Raw genomic sequence first — 20965 nt, forward strand, 5'->3', positions numbered from 1 at the left:
CATGAAAATGAGTGACAAATCTACTGCGAAGGCCATGTTTGCTTCTCTATGTGCAAACTTTGAAGGCAGCAAGAAAGTAAAAGAGGCTAAAGCTTTGATGCTAGTTCATCAGTATGAACTTTTCAGAATGAAGGATGATGAGAGTATAGAAGAAATGTACTCAAGATTTCAAACTTTAGTTTCTGGATTGCAAATACTGAAGAAAAGCTATGTTGCCTCTGATCATGTTAGTAAGATTTTGAGAAGCTTACCTTCAAGATGGAGACCCAAAGTAACTGCTATTGAGGAAGCTAAGGATCTAAATACTTTAAGTGTTGAAGATCTTGTTAGCTCACTCAAAGTGCATGAAATGAGTTTAAATGAGCATGAAACCTCTAAGAAGAGTAAATCCATTGCTTTACCATCTAAAGGAAAGACCTCAAAGTCTTCCAAAGCCTACAAAGCCAGTGAATCTGAAGAAGAATCACCTGATGAAGATTCTGATGAAGATCAATCTGTAAAGATGGCTATGCTGTCCAACAAGCTTGAGTATCTGGCAAGGAAGCAGAAGAAATTTTTGAGCAAGAGAGGTAGCTACAAGAACTTCAAGAAAGAAGATCAGAAGGGATGCTTCAATTGTAAGAAGCCTGGTCATTTCATTGCTGATTGCCCTAATCTTCAGAAGGAGAAGTTTAAAGGCAAATCCAAGAAATCAAGCTTCAACTCCAGTAAATTCAGAAAGCAAATCAAAAAGAGCTTGATGGCGACCTGGGAAGATTTGGATAGTGAATCTGGTTCTGATAAAGAAGAAGCTGATGATGATGCTAAGGCAGCCGTTGGGTTAGTGGCAACAGTATCATCAGAAGCAGTATCAGAAGCTGAATCAGATTCAGAAGATGAAAATGAGGTATATTCCAAAATCCCTAGACAAGAACTTGTTGATTCTCTAAAAGAACTTTTATCACTGTTTGAACACAGAACCAATGAGTTGACAGATTTAAAAGAAAAATATGTTGATTTGATGAAACAACAAAAATCAACTCTATTGGAACTGAAAGCTTCTGAAGAAGAACTCAAAGGGTTTAACCTCATATCAACAACATATGAAGATAGACTCAAGAGTCTTTGTCAGAAGCTAGAAGAAAAATGTGATAAAGGTTCAGGCAATAAACATGAGATTGCCTTGGATGATTTTATTATGGCTGGAATAGACAGAAGCAAAGTTGCTTCTATGATCTACAGCACATACAAGAACAAAGGCAAAGGGATTGGATATTCTGAGGAGAAATCCAAAGAATACAGTCTCAAGAGCTACTGTGATGTATCAAGGATGGATTGAAATCCACCTTTGTGCCTGAAGGTACAAATGCTATAACTGCTGTTCAGTCAAAACCTGAAGCTTCAGGTTCACAGGCTAAGATCACATCAAAGCCAGAGAATCTTAAGATCAAGGTAATGACAAAATCTGATCCTAAGAGTCAAAAGATTAAAATTCTGAAAAGATCAGAACCTGTTCATCAGAATCTGATTAAACCAGAATCTAAAATTCCAAAACAAAAGGATCAGAAGAACAAAGCAGCTACTGCTTCTGAGAAAACAATACCAAAAGGTGTCAAACCTAAAGTATTAAATGATCAGAAGCCACTCAGCATTCACCCTAAGGTACAAGGGAGGAAAAGTAAAACCTCCAAAACTAACCCAAAAGGACCCATGAAGATATGGGTACCTAAATCTGAATTGGCCAAAAATGCAGGTGTGCTTAAGAGCAAGAGAGAAACAAAGGTCATGGTACCTAGACAGCGGATGTTCAAGGCACATGACTGGAGAGAAAGCTTTGTTCCTTACCCTTACAATGAAAGATGGAGGAGAAGTGAAGTTTGGTGGCAACCAAACTGGAAAGATCATTGGTACAGGTACTATTGGTAATTCCTCCATCTCAATTAATAATGTGTGGCTAGTAGATGGTCTGAAGCATAACCTATTGAGCATTAGTCAATTTTGTGACAATGGGTATGATGTAACGTTCAGTAAGACCAACTGCACACTAGTCAACAAGGATGACAAATCCATTACATTCAAGGGAAAGAGAGTTGAGAATGTCTATAAAATAAATTTCTCTGATCTGGCTGATCAGAAGGTAGTTTGCCTTCTGTCAATGAATGATAAAAAATGGGTATGGCATAAAAGGTTGGGACATGCTAATTGGAGATTAATTTCTAAAATTAGCAAGTTACAACTGGTCAAAGGATTGCCTAACATTGATTATCATTCAGATGCACTTTGTGGTGCATGTCAGAAAGGGAAAATTGTGAAAAGTTCTTTCAAATCTAAAGACATTGTATCAACCTCCAGACCCTTAGAATTACTCCATATTGATCTTTTTGGTCCAGTTAACACTGCATCTTTATATGGAAGTAAATACGGATTAGTCATTGTTGATGATTACAGCAGATGGACTTGGGTAAAATTCATTAAAAGTAAAGACTATGCATGTGAAGTGTTTAGCAGCTTCTGCACTCAAATACAATCTGAAAAAGAATTGAAAATTTTGAAAGTCAGAAGTGATCATGGTGGAGAATTTGAAAATGAGCCATTTGAACTTTTTTGTGAAAAACATGGGATTCTCCATGAGTTTTCTTCTCCTAGAACTCCACAACAAAATGGGGTTGTAGAAAGAAAGAACAGAACCTTACAAGAAATGGCCAGAACCATGATCCATGAAAACAACTTAGCTAAACATTTTTGGGCAGAAGCAGTCAATACTTCATGTTATATTCAAAATAGGATCTATATCAGACCTATGTTGGAGAAAACAGCATATGAACTCTTTAAAGGAAGAAGACCCAATATCTCTTACTTTCATCAGTTTGGATGTACTTGTTACATCTTAAACACTAAAGACTATCTGAAGAAATTTGATGCCAAGGCTCAAAGAGGAATCTTTTTAGGTTACTCTGAAAGGTCAAAGGCATACAGAGTGTATAATTCAGAAACACAATGTGTTGAAGAATCTATGCATGTAAAATTTGATGATAGAGAGCCTGGAAGTAAAACTTCAGAGCAAAGTGAAAGTAATGCAGGTACAACTGATTCTGAAGATGCATCAGAATCTGATCAACCTTCTGATTCTGAAAAGTATACAGAAGTTGAATCTTGTCCAGAAGCTGAAATCACTCCAGAAGCTGAGTCTAATTCAGAAGCAGAACCTAGCCCAAAAGTACAGAATGAAAGTGCTTCTGAGGACTTTCAAGATAACACTCAGCAGGTTATTCAACCTAAATTCAAGCACAAATCTTCACATCCTGAGGAGTTAATCATTGGAAGCAAAGATAGTCCTAGAAGAACAAGATCACATTTTAGACAAGAAGAGTCATTAATAGGACTGCTTTCAATAATTGAGCCTAAAACTGTTGAAGAAGCTCTCTCAGATGATGGATGGATATTAGCTATGCAAGAAGAGCTAAATCAATTCCAAAGGAATGATGTGTGGGATCTGGTACCCAAACCTTCTCAGAAGAACATTATTGGAACAAAATGGGTATTCAGAAACAAGCTGAATGAACAAGGAGAAGTAACCAGAAACAAAGCCAGACTTGTTGCTCAAGGCTACAGTCAACAAGAAGGCATTGATTACACTGAAACATTTGCTCCAGTTGCAAGATTGGAAGCAATCAGGTTACTTCTATCCTACGCAATTAATCATGGCATAATATTATATCAAATGGATGTCAAAAGTGCTTTTCTTAATGGTGTCATTGAAGAAGAAGTGTATGTTAAACAACCTCCTGGGTTTGAGGATCTTAAGCATCCTGACCATGTTTATAAACTTAAGAAATCACTATATGGCTTGAAACAAGCTCCCAGAGCTTGGTATGATAGACTAAGTAATTTCTTAATTAAAAATGATTTTGAAAGAGGACAAGTTGACACAACACTCTTCAGAAGGACTCTTAAGAAAGATATTTTGATTGTGCAAATATATGTTGATGATATAATATTTGGTTCTACTAATGCATCTCTTTGCAAAGAATTTTCTAAGTTATTGCAGGATGAATTTGAAATGAGTATGATGGGAGAATTGAAATTCTTTCTGGGAATTCAAATCAACCAAAGTAAAGAAGGAGTATATGTTCATCAAACAAAATATACAAAGGAGCTTCTGAAGAAGTTCAAGCTAGAAGATTGTAAAGTGATGAACACTCCAATGCATCCAACCTGCACCTTAAGCAAAGAAGATACTGGAACAGTAGTAGACCAGAAGCTATACAGAGGTATGATTGGTTCTCTGTTATACCTCACTGCATCTAGACCTGATATTTTATTCAGTGTATGCTTGTGTGCAAGATTTCAATCAGATCCTAGAGAATCTCATTTAACTGCAGTTAAGAGAATCTTCAGGTATCTGAAAGGAACAACTAATCTTGGACTCCTGTATAGGAAATCCCTAGATTATAAGTTGATTGGATTCTGTGATGCTGATTATGCTGGTGATAGGATTGAAAGAAAATCAACCAGTGGAAATTGTCAATTCCTTGGAGAGAATCTGATATCCTGGGCAAGCAAAAGACAAGCAACTATTGCTATGTCTACAGCAGAAGCAGAGTACATTTCAGCTGCAAGTTGTTGCACACAACTACTTTGGATGAAACATCAGTTGGAAGACTATCAGATCAATGCTAACAGTATTCCCATTTATTGTGATAATACTGCTGCTATTTGTTTGTCAAAGAATCCAATTCTACATTCAAGAGCCAAGCATATTGAAATCAAACACCATTTTATCAGAGACTATGTTCAAAAAGGAATTTTAGATATACAATTCATTGATACTGAACATCAATGGGCTGATATATTTACAAAACCTTTGTCTGTTGAAAGATTTGATTTTATTAAGAAAAATTTGAACATGCATTTTGTGTCTGATTGAAAAATTGCTTGCCTCTGAATAAGAAGTTTGGTTCTGAAGTTTATTCAGGAGCATTTTGGTTCATCAGAAGCTCTTAACTGAGGTTCTGAGGAAAATGTGCTTCTGAAGATGACGTCAGCACTAAAACTTCAGAAGTGTTATTCTTTGCTTCTGAATAGCTTGGTTAGTGGGAACGTTGGTAGTTACTTTATGTAAACAGCTGTCCCATTACCCAAAAAGTAGTTTTCTGAAGAGTCTCTGACGTGGTCTATTTGTATTGGAGTATAACAAAAAGGGCAATGATGTTTTATTCGCTTTTTAACATACTTACACGCGCCCCCAATTTGTCATTAATGCTGTGTTTGTTTGTCCCTTCTGAATTACAAACGTTTTAATAAAAACACTAAGTCAATTCACACACTTCTCACTTCACAACAAACACTTTCTATTTTTTTTGTCTTAACCCTCTGCGAAAGTAAACGCATTCTCTCATCCTCTCAAAAACACCTTAGAACCCTAATTCTACTTCAAATCAATGGCATCTTCAAGTTCTGCCGGTGGTTCTTCATCGAATATGGATATAGATACTCCTGCTTATGAAATCAAAGGAAGAACTATGTCGATTGAGGAATGGGATCTAATCATTCAAGCGGAAAATCCAGTGGATTTCACTTCTCTAACTCATCATGGATGCGACTTGGTAAGATTCTACAAAAAGCAGAAGCTCATGAGTTACTTCAGTCTTCTCAACGGTCCTACTTATGAAGTGCTTGTCAGACAATTCTGGGTAAGAGCTTCAGTGTTTGACAAAGTTGCTGCTAAACAGGAAGAAGCTCAGATGATTCTGGTTGATCCTACTTTGGAGGGAAAAACCAGAGAAGAAATGGGTCTACTCGCCTTCACTGGGACTGAGATTAGATCAAACGTCATGGGGATTCCTGTAACAATCAATGAGCATGTGATTGCTCAAGCCATGAGAAGGGATGCTTCTGGGACATACGATGGAGAAGAGATTCCTAACCCCAGAACAAGCCCATGGAAGGAGATAGTAAACAACACTATCTACGGATCAAAGGATGCTAAGCCTTACAGCACCTTAAGCATGGAAAAGAAAATGCTGCTGAAGATCCAAAATGAAAACATTTTTCCCAAAGGTGGAGGAAATGATCAACCTTCACTTGGTCACAAAGTCTTTCTGCATCACACCATCTCTCAGGAAACAACAATGAACGTTCCCAAGTATATGTTTAAATACATGATCAAGGAACTCAAGAAGAGCCAGATGGAGAACAGGAAGTTTGTTCCCTATGGAAGGCTGCTCTCCATAATCTTTCAAGAAGGAGGACTCCTAAGTGCCCTGAAAGACGTGGGTATTTATGATAATCAGAAGCTGGGAGCAGTCACAGGAAAAATAATCAATGGGGCAACTCTAGTCAAGATGAGGCTGATTTCAACTTGCAAGAAACTAGATACAGATATGCATGAATCTGATGTCATATCTGATCTAGTCACTCATCACATCCCTATCTGCAAGAAAGATCCCCTGGATGTGCAGAGGGCCTACATCTTGGACTACTACAAGAGCTACAACAAGAAAATCAGCCTGAAAGATATCCCAGAAGAAATGTATGGTGGTGATCTGCCTGTGGCCAAAGGCAGAAAATCTAAAAAGAAGCAGATCACCAAGGAAGAATACCTTGCTGAAGATGCTACTGAGGTGGGTGCTCAGAAGCATAAGAAAGCTAAGAAGGAAAAATCTGCTATGTCCACCATTCTTGAGGAAGTGGAGGATTTGGATGATGTCCCTCTTATCAGAAAAAGGACAAGGAGTACTCAAGAAACAGCAGAACAGCCTGCTTCTGAACAAGCTGGTTCTGAACAAGCTGCTTCTGATCAAGCTGCTTCTGAAAAGCCTTCAAGTCCCAAAAATAAAAGAGAAGCTGCTCTTCAGACCATCAAAAGGAAGAGGTCTAATTTAACAAGAAATCTGAAGACAGCTGAAGGAAGAAGGGAAGAAATGTTGAAAGAACTGGAAGAGAACTGGGATGAAGACTCTAGCCCCAAGAAGGCAAAAAGGACTGCAACTTCTGAGCCCATAGTCATGCCCAGTTTTGAAATGACTGAAGAAATGAGGCAGTACGCTAGAGAGGTTTCTGCATCCAAGATAGCAGAAAAGAAAAGGTTGAAGGAAGTGTTTGAGAAAGAAAGAGATGAGCGTCTCAAGGCTGCAGGGTATGTGCCTACTCCTGACATTGCTGCTTTAGCGTCTGAGTTAGAAACAGTTCAGTATGGAGCCACTCTGCTTTCTCAAGCCTTGAAGAATAAGCAAGCTTCAGGAGCAACTTCATCAGATCCAGTTTCAACAGCTCCAGAAGCAATTCATCCAGAAGCTCAGTCCTCAGGTAATCCATCTAAAGCTCCAACTAATACTCAGTCTCTATCTCTACCCTCTTCACCTTCTTCATCATCCACAGAATCAGATGACCAACCCCTTAGCCAACATATAAACAAGCTTCTAAAAAACAAACCTACCAAACTAACAGAGTATGGAACACTTGACTATGAGAGTACTCAAATAGAATTTTCAAAAAATAGGATAAAACTTTGTGAGAAATTCAATTTGCCTACTACTCATCCACTATATCCAGATACTCCAGAACCTGTTAGTATACAACAACCTGAACCTACCCAAACAAACTCACCAAATAACCAATCTCCACAAAAAGCCTCTGAAGTAGCTTCAGATGCAACTACTTCAGAAACCCCCCAACACCAAGAATCCTCAACCCTTCACAACTTAGAAAAACATCTAGGTGGTGAAATGCAACCAACACCCACTAAGGCCTCTAAGACAGTTTCTGAAAAGACTGTCTTGGAAACCCAAACAGAAACCCAAACCATCCCTGAGCAAACTGTTCAGGAGCAAACTGCTTCTGAACAAGTTGCTCCTGACCAAACAACTTCTGACCAACATATACCTTCTGACCAAACAACAGAACAACAACAACAACCAGACTCACCCACTATAATAGACTTAACCTCTGACCAACCTTCCACATCACATACAACTCAAACTGAACCTTCACCCATCCCTGACCATATCCTGGAGTCTGAGTATATAGAGGAACAGCTGATTAGACTTAGTGATGAGATTCAGGCACTGATTCTTCGCAGAACAGTTCCTGCACCTCCTATTCACTATTATGATCAGTGGATGGATCTACAGAAGAGCTTTGATGAGCTGCTGGATCAGCTTAGAACTAAATGTGTGTCATCTCACTCTGCTATGCTGAAAAAGCTTTTGGATGATATGCATGAAGCAGCTAAGGAGAAAGAGCTGAATTTTGTGCCTCTGCTGGACATCACTCCTTTCTATCCAGAAGAAGAGTACATCACTAGGGCTGCTAGAATTCAAGCTGGATATAAACGAAGAATGAGGGAAAAGGATGAGCTACTTCAGAAGAAGGATGATCAGATCAAGTATCTCTTAGAACAGTTGTATAAGCAAGCCCAACCTTAGTTGCACACCCAACTCTAGCTTGTTTTTTTACTTTTGTTCTTCGTAGCTGTGTCCTTGTATCTTAATCTTCTTTATATATATTATCATTGTTTCTGGATCTTGTGCTTTTTCACCTTCAATATGTTTTACAAGCTTTAACTCTGATGATATTTACTGTTTAATGCTGCTTGCTCTGATACTCTTTCTTTTGTTTCTATTCTTTTTGTTGATGACAAAAGGGGGAGTAAATGTATAGTATTTGTTAAGGCACTGAGCCCTACTATAACCACTTCTAAATTTCTTTTAAATACTTCTGATTTGATTTTATAAGTATTTTATTGAAATTTAATTAATAAGAATAGAACTTAGGGGGAGCTTACAAACCTCACCTTAAAGAACTATTAGACTCAGGGGGAGCTTACAAACCTCTGTCCCAGTAGTCAACTTATTAATTAGATCAACAACAATTGAACATTTTAAATACTATTGTTTGTCATCATCAAAAAGGGGGAGATTGTTGGAACAAAATGTGTTTCACAATGAACCTTATTAAGTTTTGATGATAACAAGGTATTAAAAATTGTCAATTGGTTATTACTAATAATTGTTCAAGTGTACAGGACCAAAGGCTACTCAAGTTATTTCAATAGGTCTTGGAAGAACAATGGAAAAAAAAAGAAATTCTGAGCATCTGAAGAAAACTGCTCCTGAAGCTAAACTGCTCCTGAAGCTAAACTGCTCCTGAAGAGATGACGTCATCAGAAGCAGAAAGTCATCAGAAGCAGAAAGTCATCAGAAGCAAAAGTTTTCATCAGAAGCAATATCTTCACCAGAAGCTACATTTGATCCTTTAATCAAACTAAAGATTCAAAGTTGCTGATTCTCAATTCAGTCTTATCAAAGAAGAACGAAGAATTGAAAGGGAGGTATCAACGGATATATGGATAGCACTGAGCTCTTGTCTCTCGTTAATAGAGTTGACAAAGTACAAGTGTACAACCACTACCTCCACTACTCTGTTTTCTGTCTACGCTACAAGACAAAACAACAGCCATGCCTGCAGAATTTGTACACTCAAGATGGGAATGAATTTGAAGTTTATTCTTCAAAGGACTACACCCAAATCAGGCAAAGGATCACTGGTGGATAATCAAAGGATTTCAAACGACTCTTTAGACGTGCTGATTATCTCAACGTCTCTTTCACACCTCTATATAAAGGAATGAAGACTTGAAGATTTTAAGATAGAGATACATAAGTTCAAAAGCGCCAAAACTCTGTCAATTTGATTCTACAAAGCACACTGAATTTCTGCACTGATTTGATACATCTTAGAAATTCAAAGTCTAGAGTCTTTTCTGTATTGTATTGTGAACACCACTGATTGTATATCAAGTGTTCAATTCAAACTCAATTCTCTGTATTTTTGTTTGATTAGAAGTCTCTTGCCTGCGTGCTTGAGCATTAGAAGTCTCTTGCTTAGTGCTTGAGCATTGGAAGACTCTTGCGTGTGTGCTTGAGCATTGTTTTGTGAAGTCTCATACTTTGAAAGTATTGAGCAGTTGTAATCTTGTGATTATAGTGAAATCTCCTTGGAAGTGCAAGGGGGACTGGACTACTTCCGTGTTGTGGAAGGAACCAGGATAACTGCCTGTGTCTTTGTCTTTCTTTTCTCTGCTCTGTTCTTTTCCGCTGCAATCTGACTCTGATCATTTCATCAGAAGCAATCAAACTGCTTCTGAAGTTTTATCAGAAGAAGAATCCTTTTTTAAGAGAAAAAGAAAACACAATTCAACACCCCCTTCTTGTGTTTTTCACCTTCATAGGATACTTCTCGAAGAAGACTATAAACCCTCCATTGAACGTCAAAAAAGGCTAAACCCTAATATGAAAGAAGTTGTGAAAAAAGAAGTTTTAAAACTCCTAGATGCAGGTGTTATTTATCCAATTTCTGATTCCAAATGGGTTAGCCCCGTGCAAGTTGTACCTAAAAAAGGTGGTCCCACAGTTATTAAAAATGATAAAAATGAATCCATTGCCACTAGGACCGTCACCGGTTAGAGAATGTGTATTGATTATAGGAAGCTTAATAAAGCAACCCGTAAAGATCACTTCCCTCTCCCTTTTATCGATCAAATGTTAGAAAGGTTAGCTAAGCATTCACATTTTTTCTACTTAGATGGTTATTCTGGATTTTTCCAAATACCCATTCACCCTAATGACCAAGAAAAGACAACTTTTACATGCCCCTTTGGGACCTTTGCCTATAGAAGGATGCCTTTTGGTCTTTGTAATGCCCCTGCTACTTTTCAAAGATGCATGATGTCTATTTTTTCTGACTTTGTTGAAAAGATAATGGAAGTTTTTATGGATGATTTTTCTGTGCATGGATCTAGTTTTGATGATTGTTTGACTAACCTTGAAAAAGTTTTGGAAAGATGTGAACAGGTAAACCTAGTCTTAAATTGGGAGAAATGTCACTTCATGGTAAGAGAAGGAATTGTCCTAGGACACTTGGTCTCCGACAGAGGTATAGAGGTAGACAAAGCAAAAATCGAAATTATTGAAAAGATGCTACCTCCCACCTCAGTCAAAGAAATTAGAAGTTTCCTAGGACATGCAGGGTTCTACCGCCGTTTCATTAAAGATTTTTCATCAATCACTAAACCACTAACAAGTCTTCTTCTTAAGGATGCAGACGTTGTCTTTGATGACGCTTGTTTGCAGGCATTTTGCAGGTTGAAAAAAGCACTAATTACTGCCCCAATCATACAACCACCAGATTGGAGCTTGCCTTTTGAAATAATGTGTGACGCAAGCGACTATGCGGTTGGGGCGGTGTTAGGTCAAAGAAAGGAAAAAAAGATGCATGCCATATACTACGCCAGTAAGACCCTAGATGGGGCACAGGTAAATTATTCCACAACATAAAAAGAATTGCTAGCAGTTGTCTACGCCATTGACAAATTTCGGTAATACTTGGTGGGATCAAAAATCATTGTCTACATAGATCACTCGGCCATAAAATATTTGCTAAACAAAAAAGATGCCAAACCGAGATTGATCCGATGGATTTTGCTCCTCCAAGAATTTGACCTTGAAATAAAAGATAAAAAGGGTGTAGAAAATGTTGTAGCTGACCACTTGTCCCGACTTCGAGAAACCAATGAGGATGAGTTACCCTTGGATGATTCCTTCCCGGATGACCAGCTCTTCTTATTGGCACAAACTGACGCACCTTGGTATGCAGATTTTGTTAATTTTCTTGCAGCAGGAGTGCTACCGCCTGAGTTAAGCTACCAACAAAAGAAGAAGTTCTTCAATGATCTCAAGCACTACTATTGGGATGAGCCCTACCTCTTCAGAAGAGGCTCAAATGGGATTTTCAGAAGATGCATTCCTGAAAATGAGGTAAGTAGTATTCTAACTCATTGCCACTCCTCTTCTTATGGTGGCCACGCCAGTACACAAAAGACTTCTTTCAAAATTCTTCATTCTGGTTTCTGGTGGCCATCACTTTTCAAAGATGTGCATCTCTTTATTTCTAAATGTGACAAATGTCAATGCACTGGTAGTATTACTAAAAGAAATTAAATGCCTTTGAACAACATCCTTGAAGTAGAAATTTTTGATGTTTGGGGTAATGACTTTATGGGACCATTCCCCTCCTCTTTTGGGAATCAATACATATTGGTAGCAGTTGACTATGTGTCCAAATGGGTTGAGGCCATTGCTTCCCCCACTAATGATGCACAAGTTGTTATACAACTGTTTAAAAAAGTCATCTTTCCTAGGTTCGGAGTGCCAAGGGTTGTGATAAGCGATGGAGGGTCTCACTTCATTTCAAGACATTTTGAAAAACTTTTGCAAAAACTTGGAGTGAGGCACAAAATTGCGACACCTTATCACCCCCAAACTAGCGGACAAGTGGAGGTCTCAAATAGACAAATCAAAGCTATCCTTGAAAAAACTGTTTCAACCTCTAGGAAAGATTGGTCAAGTAAGCTTGACGATGCCCTTTGGGCCTATCGAACGGCTTATAAAACTCCCATTGGAATGACCCCTTTTAAACTTGTCTATGGGAAATCTTGTCACCTTCCCGTTGAGCTCGAGCATAAGGCCTATTGGGCAATTAGAAACCTCAACTTAGACCCCAATTTAGCCGGTGAAAAAAGAAAGCTTCAATTAAGCGAGCTAGAAGAACTTAGGATAGATGCCTATGAGAATGCCCGCATTTATAAGGAAAGAACTAAGAATTGGCATGACAAGAAAATCTTCAAGAAGCACTTCAAAAGCGGTGACCTTGTGCTGCTCTTTAATTCTAGGCTAAAGCTCTTTCCCGGTAAACTAAGGTCATGATGGTCCGGTCCTTTTCAAGTTCGCACGGTCTACCCTTATGGGGCGATTGAAATATTTTCTGAAGAAACAAGATCCTTCACGGTTAAGGGGCAAAGGCTTAAAATCTATAATACCGGAGAAGTAAATGAAGTAGTGGCTGATTTCACTCTGAGTGACCCACCTTAAGGATTTTTATCCTTATTTTTGTCAAGCTAGTGACGATAAAAGAGCGCTTCGTGGGAGGCAACCCACTAATTTAATCGCTTTCTTTGTTTTCTGTTATTTTTTTCTTTGTTTTGAAGGTAAATGTCCGAGATTGATTAGGAAACGCAAGAAAAATCAAAGTTACAAGAACCAGAAAGGTAGCACGGCCCGTGTTTGCATTGGCACGGCCGTGCCAGGAATCACAACATCACCTCAACCAAAATTGGCAGAATGATGGCACGGCCCGTGCTAAAGCTGGCACGGCCGTGCCGACCTGACAGGCCTCCGGGGTTCAAAATTTTCGGCAACTTGTGAGCTTTCCGCATCCTTTCTCACGTTTTCCTTGTTTCTTTCGTTTTTTTTTATCTTAAATCATTGAGGACAATGCTTCTCCTAAGTGTGGGGGGGAGCCTAATAAAGTGTCTTTAGTCGTAGTGTTCCCAAACTCCCTTGAACTTTATTCTTTTGTTTTGTTTTATTGTAAAAGGCATGAATAAGCAGGTTGTTTTTACTGTTTTATTATGACATAAATTTTTTGTTGTCTCTTAAATGGTCGTTTCTTGTACATGAAAGTGATTTCTTGTGTTGTAAGTGTTCTTGCTATACCGACATCAAGTTTTATTGTGAAAATTCTCCAATGAGTAAAGCACCTAGTTGCAATCCTTGAGTAAGTGTATGAATAGGTATTTTAAGGAACACGTTCTAGCTTTAATGGTAACCTGGACCCTTAAAAATCTTCAGAGTAAAAGTAGTATAAGTTTGTGTGGGAATAATTCTAATGTGATGAAATATGTAAACCAAAATGGGGCAGAAGAATATCACCAACACGTGGAGGAAAGGATACCCCCTCTCTGACTTCCTAAATGTGGTGATGACTTCTCAAACAAATCGTGCTTAAATTAAACCCTCTAAAAAGAGGAACTTCCTAAGAGAAGTAAATAAGTTGTAGCACTACTTAGGGTGATCATAGAAACTTGGAGGAAAGGATACCCCCTCACGGACTTCCAATGTGAAATGATAGCCCCTAGGCATCTACAAGCCCCCAAGTGTATAAATTCATCAATTCTATCTAAACTCTCCCACCTCTCTTATATGAAATGAAGAAAAGTTTTTTCTCGGTCATTTTAGTGTTAAGGTTAGAACCTGTTCCTCATAATATCTATCTTATACAGGAGCAAGAAAAGGGTTGGACTACACACACACACTCACTTAAGATTTGTTGTTGGGTTGAATAAGTTTACAAGGAATGCTTGAAGTTGTGATTAGTGTACATTGAAATGAAACCTTGAAAGAGACATAAGCTTTTATTTAAATTGTCATATATTAATCCTTTTGTTGCTGCCATGTCTATGCCTTTTGCTTGAGGACAAGCAAAGATTCAAGTATGGGGGAGTTTGATGAGTCATTTTTTGCTTACTTTTATATGCTTTTTAGTTTAGTTTTAATTAGATTTTATTTTATTTTATATTAGCATTATTTCCTTTTTAGGATAGTTTACTTTAAATTGCATTTTATTTTATTTCAAGAATGAATATTGGATGGATTGAGTCTTGGAGCAAAAGAAAGGGACTTGGAGCTAATTGGATGCAAAAATATGAAGATTGAGAGACAAAAATATGTCTCCCCAAAGTCAGAAGCTTGGCACGGCCCGTGCTAGCATTGGCACGGCCGTGCCACCCTCCAGAGTGCTTTTTGCTGCTTTTGCTTAGATTTTAAGCTACTCTATTTTTAGCCCGAATGTAACTGCTTAGATTTTAAGTCGAATGAATGCTATAAATAGAGTAGCCATCCATCACAAATATTCATCTTTACTTGGAATTCAATAAGTGACAATTTCTTTTCTAATTAAAGTTCTTTTCTTTTCCTTTATTTTCTTGTCATTTACCTTTATGCTTTCTCTCTTCTCCCCCATGTCTACGATGAACATGAGTGAGTAGACTTCTCCTTGTCTTGGGATTGTTGGATAAGTCTAAATGACATAATCCTAATCAAACCAAGCTCTAAGCCTTAATCTTATGTAACCCTAATTTCTTATCTGAATTCACCGCTTTAACATGGATCAACCATTATCAAACTGTGGAAACGAAAGTGGAGGGTTTGATAATTTTTTATCCATTATTCCAAATAACAATTCATAAAACGAAAGTGGAGCTTTGATATTCGAACAAGTGAATTCAGACAAGGATTGCAAAATCAGTGAAATAGGCTTTGCAATCTTTGAGACATATAGTTTCGATCTTCAAGGGAACTAATAACAATCAAGTCAGCGAAATAGGCTTGGTTGTTAGAGGAACCAAAATCTAATAGTAATCAAGTCAGCGAAATAGGCTTGGTTGCTAGAGGAACATAAGAGAAACTGTCTTGAGAAATTAGGTCTAACATAACATTATAAGCTTATAGTTTTGGTTTGAGAAGGACTTGTTATTTAGATGAAACCAACGATCCCAAGGCTCCTTTTATTATATTAATTTTCAATCGTTTGAAAACCCCAACTTACAATTCTCTTCTTTTCTAATCATTTCTAAAGGTTAATTAAATTGAACTACTCCTTGTCGGAACGATATTCTTTTTATACTACTTCGGTAAGACCGTGCACTTGCAGTTTTATCTCATCAAGGACCATAGACAAAGTTGATCAATTTAATAGGTCTTGGAAGAACAAAAGAGAGCTAAGGAATCAACAAGAAGAGAAACCTAGAAGCATCTGAAGAAATATGCCTCTGAAGTTGAAAGTGCGTCTGAAGCCAAAATGCATCTGATGACGTCATCAGAAGCAAGATCTTCAGAAGCCAATTGTTCAGAAGCTGTATAACACCAAAAACTGAAGTTGATCAGAAGATTCAATCTGAAGTTTCAAATAGCTGTCTATTGGATTCAACCTCATCTAAGAAAGCGAAATACTAAAGGGAAGGTGCCAACGTTTGTTTGAAAAGCATTGGGTGCTTGTCCTTCATTGAGAGTTGACAAAGTACAAAGTGTACAACCACTACCTCCACGACTCTGCTTGTGTCTACGCTACAAGACAAGATAAACAGCTCTGCCTACAAAAATGTTCCTTCAAGATAGGAATGGATTTGAACGTGATCCTTCATAGGACAACATCCAAATCAGGCAAAAGATCATTGGTATTTGATCAAGGTTTCTCAACGACTCTTTTGACGTGCTTAAAGATCTCAACGTCTCTCTCACACCTCTATATAAAGGAGTGAAGACTTGAAGATCAGTAGAGACAAGACAACAAGTTAAAAGCACCCAAACTCTGCCAAATTTGTTTCACACAAAGCACTTTGACTTTCTGTGTTCATTTGATATATCTTAGAAATTCTTAAGTCTAGAGAGTCTTTCAATTGCATTGTATTGTGAACACCACTAATTGTATATCAAGTGTTCAAACTCAAACAATTTTCTGTGTAATTCTGTTTGAATAGAAGTCTCTTGCTTTAGTGCTTGAGCATAGGAAGTCTCTTGCTTTTTGTGCTTGAGCAAAGGAAGTCTCTTGCCTGCGTGCTTGAGCATTTGCGAAGTCTCATACTAGGTGTAGTATTGAGCAGTTATAATCTGTGTGATTATTACTTAGTGGAAATCTCCTTGGAAGTGCAAGGGGGACTGGACTACTTCCGGTTTGTGGAAGGAACCAGTATAATTGCTTGTGTCTCTCTTTCTTCTCTCTACTCTGTTTTTACTCCGCTGCGTATCCGATTCTGAACAACACATAAGGAGCAATTTAATTGCATCTGAAGTATTATCACATCAGAAGCACTCTTAAACAGCTTCTAAAGTGATCTCAGAATAAGATTTTTTTTTGACAAAAAGAAAACACAATTCAACCCCCCCTTCTTGTGTTTTTCTCACCTTCATCAACAACTTAACATCTTAGAACATCGACCTCTTATATAAATCCAATAATTTGGAACATCATCTTTCATCTTAAACCGACTCATGCAGCTTAGTTAATAAACAAACAGCAACATAGGCAGTATACAAAACAGCTCATGATATACCAATATCAATGCAAATCAACAACATCTCAAACATTCATATATAATTCAAGTAATGCATATACAAATATATCACATAATTAACAACATCAAATCATTTTATAACAGCTTCACAGATTATCATTAATATCATATACAATCTCCATTCCTACCCCAAGGTTCAACTCATAACATCTCGTGCGACAAAGATCACAAAACCCTAAACAATGTATTCTGTAACTGGGAAACTCGCGAGGCGAGAGCCTCTACTCGCTATGGCGAGTTCAGGAAAAAGGCATTCGCCTTGGCGAGTAAGCTGCTCGCCTTGGCGAACAAGGAACTGGGTGCTCTCGGGAATTCGACATTTTTCACCCAAAAATCCATTTTTAAACTTTCCCATGTTCAATCTCAATCTAAAAACTTGCCTAATCATTATTATACATGTTCAGGCACTCAGAATCATCTAAAGTTCGACTTAACAAGTGAAATCACAAATCAGGTTCCTCACTGGTCACACTCGCTATGGCGAGCTGCAAGGTGCAACTCGCGAGGCGGATGAAACTTGCTCGCGAGGCGAGTGATGAAGTTCATCACTCGGAAGGCGAGCGATGAATGTTGGCTCGGGCAGAAGTGCAGTTCTTACGAAAATTCACCTAATTACATGGTTTTAAGCCTAACATTGATTCCAGATATCATCCTATGGAATGTCTAAGGCCTGTAAACAGTTTCCACATCAATCTAACAATTCTACATCAATTAATCCCCAATTTCTCACTTTAACCTTAATTTCCAACTTCTCTAAATTAATCCTACACTTGTTAAATACAACCATCAGAATTATACAACTTAATAGAATTGAATGCTAGTCTCACCCTTACCTTAGAAATCGAAATCGCAACCCTCTTCTAGGTTCTCTTCTCTTCTCTTGACTTTTCTCCCTTTTCTTCCAAAACTAAGTGTACGTACTAATTTTTCTAAACTAGGTCTTCTCCTATTTATATCTCCTCTATCTATTCTATCTTATTCCTCTTTTTCCCCCAAAACTCTCTAAAATCTCAAAACAACCCCTCAACTCAATATTTATTTTATTTTCAAATCTTATTTTATTATACAATAAAACAAGTCACCACACCTCATTAAGTCACATAAAATCACATCAATAAATCATCTAAATCATCTTAATAGACTCTAATTTCAACAAAATAATTAAATAAATCAAAGTGGGCGTTACAGGATGATGAGCAACCTCGAACCTGACCAATTGTTTTATATATTTGGGTTGTCATTGACTACAAAATGGAAGCAAAGAACTTAAGGTAAATAGATGGTAAATGATAAAGCTACAGACTATTTTTCCCATAATGTTACATCAACTATATTCCCACCACATAAGGAAAGACATCTTTCAGGTCATTATCAAACTTACACAAAATCCTATCATCTGATGCTGACAAATTAAAAAATAATACATTTTATCTTTCAACACAATGTTCGTACACGGTTTCTTTCCAGTCCCAATTGGCGTTGTCTTGACAATCTCATGAAGAAGCCCGATGATTTCTTAAAAAAAAAAAATTACTTCTATAAGAACATTATAATCGGAGAAAACACATAAATAAATTAAAGCACATAACTATACCATATAAAACGTCAGTTTTGAATGTTCCATCTTGAATTTTCTTAAATGACTTAAAGCGAAATTCACGAGTAAGAACGTTAGTTAACTTGTCATACTTCTGCACCTTTGTACCAGAACCAAAAACAACCTTAAAGGGATTAAATGGAATGTCATTATCAAACACATGACAATTATACAGAGTATAAGTCGTGTTTTTCTCGATCAAAGTCTTCCAATGCTCCAATTCTCTATATCGAGTTATTGCATGAACTCGATCACCCTAAATCCGAGAAAGAAACCAAAAAATATAAATAAATCAAAATGTACACTAATAAGTAACATTGATAAATCATAAAGGAAATTACAAAAAATCTTAACTAACTCATCTAATCTTTGCATCACAAATAATGAGCTTCATATGTTGATTCTTATTACTACCAGTCACAATCCAAGAATCCAGCACTCCAAATCCTATTTTCCAAATGTCCAAATCATTTTTGAGGTCCTTAATGTAGTCATAATCCCTTGACTTTGAAATTTCTATATAGAAATACAATAATACATCATTTAATTTTATTCTCTTTGTTCTTTGTGATATCGAAAGAAGCTAACATATTTCTATGTGATCAATTTTTGTATCATCAAATCAACCTGATCTTAAATGCACAAATTTTTGTATCATCAACTTTCTGGACCTCAATGATACAACCAAAACAAATTTACACCAATCAGCTTACGTACGGCTCAATGATATAGGTAAAAATAAACCAAATATGAAAATTGTTAAAGCTTTAGGATTACTCACAAAAACTAAAATAACTCACATGCATCAATTTTTTTCAACTACAGTACCAAAAGCTAAAATAACAATTGTGTCAAAACATTACCATGTGAAAATTCAATCATCATGACCTCTACTATATGCCACATAACAAAGGAAGATTTTTCTACAGCCATGCAACTTAACAATTTCTGGTAAATAATCCATTAACAATTAAAATGCAGAATCGTGAAAAAAGGAAGAAAACCACCTATGATGAAGCAAAAACTAAAACAGTGTCGAAAAATGAACCACTCAAGCCATAAAAATCAGTCAATTCAAGTCATGCATGGTCTCAGAACCATGAAAAAAGGAAGAAAATGACCTCTTATCAAGAAGAAAATGAAACAGTGTTCCCAGCTGAACTTAGATACCGTTTGGCTAAGGTTTTTTACGGTCTTAAAGTTACTTCAAAACAAAGTTAAAATAAAGGCCTTTAAGAAAGAAGCTAAAGTTGTTTGGTTTCTTTGTTTTTTTAGTTTTAAAGCTATTTTTAAATTAAATGTTGTTTGACAAAATATTGTACAAACTTTGATTTTTTTTTTTTATGGTGTCTGGGGTTCGAACCCCGGACTTGGCATATATTTATGCATTATTCCTATCATCTGAGCCAAACTCACAAGGACAAAACTTTGAAACATATATGTTTAGTTTTTTTGAATAAGAAAAAGATATGTATTCTTAATTTGTGCGTGAAAAAACTTAAAGCATGTTTGTGCATAAAAAAAGCAGACCTTGACTAAGTTTATAAATTCAGAAATTGGCCTAACCTGAGACTGATTGGAAAAATCATTGTACGAAGTACGTTGAGAAGACGTCGAACTCTGACTTATGCTCTGACTGAAGCTTTGACTATGAGCTTGAGAAGTGTTAAGGTCACGGCAACAATTGAAGAAACATGCTTCAATTAAACATCCTTCAAAATTTTCTTAAATAGCATATAAAACTATTTAATTAAACATCCTTCAAAACATCATTAATTTTGCAGCGGAATATTTGCATTAAAAGCAACAACGACAACGGTTTAATTCTCCATAAAATCATCCTGGCATAAAAGCCTCATCAAAATAAATGCAAACAACAATAGGGCTACATCAGCAATTTCCAAAATTTGATACATAGGAATGAAAGTAAGCATTAAAATCCCATCCCGTACGTATCAGAGCCCTAGACACTTGAGCCACCACCTACTGCTCAAGATCACCTGCAAGTTACCCATAGGAAGGGCAACATTTTCAAGCAGAAGGGGTGAGATTCACAACAATAATATAGATAATAAATTAATCAATTGAATCTAACACCCTAACAGAAAATAATTCATCAACATATAATCATTATATCACCATTATCAACATCAACAATAAATAGAAATCATAACCAACAACATCAACTCATGCAATACTCAACAACTCCACTAAGACTCCTCTACAATGCACATGCATGTGGTACCATATTCAGGGCCGGAGCCCTCACCGCTAATTGAATGGTTAAAGCATTCATTTCAAGACATAAGTCGTCATTGCTAAACACCACTTTGAACAACAAAGTGTTCCACCACTTTGAACGACAAGGCGTTCCAAGGCCAGGGCCCTCCCGCTTTTATACTTATACAACTGACTCCACT

The sequence above is a fragment of the Medicago truncatula genome, unplaced genomic scaffold, assembly GCF_003473485.1.
Source record: "Medicago truncatula cultivar Jemalong A17 unplaced genomic scaffold, MtrunA17r5.0-ANR MtrunA17Chr0c01, whole genome shotgun sequence".
In the NCBI taxonomy this organism is placed as follows: Eukaryota; Viridiplantae; Streptophyta; class Magnoliopsida; order Fabales; family Fabaceae; genus Medicago; species Medicago truncatula.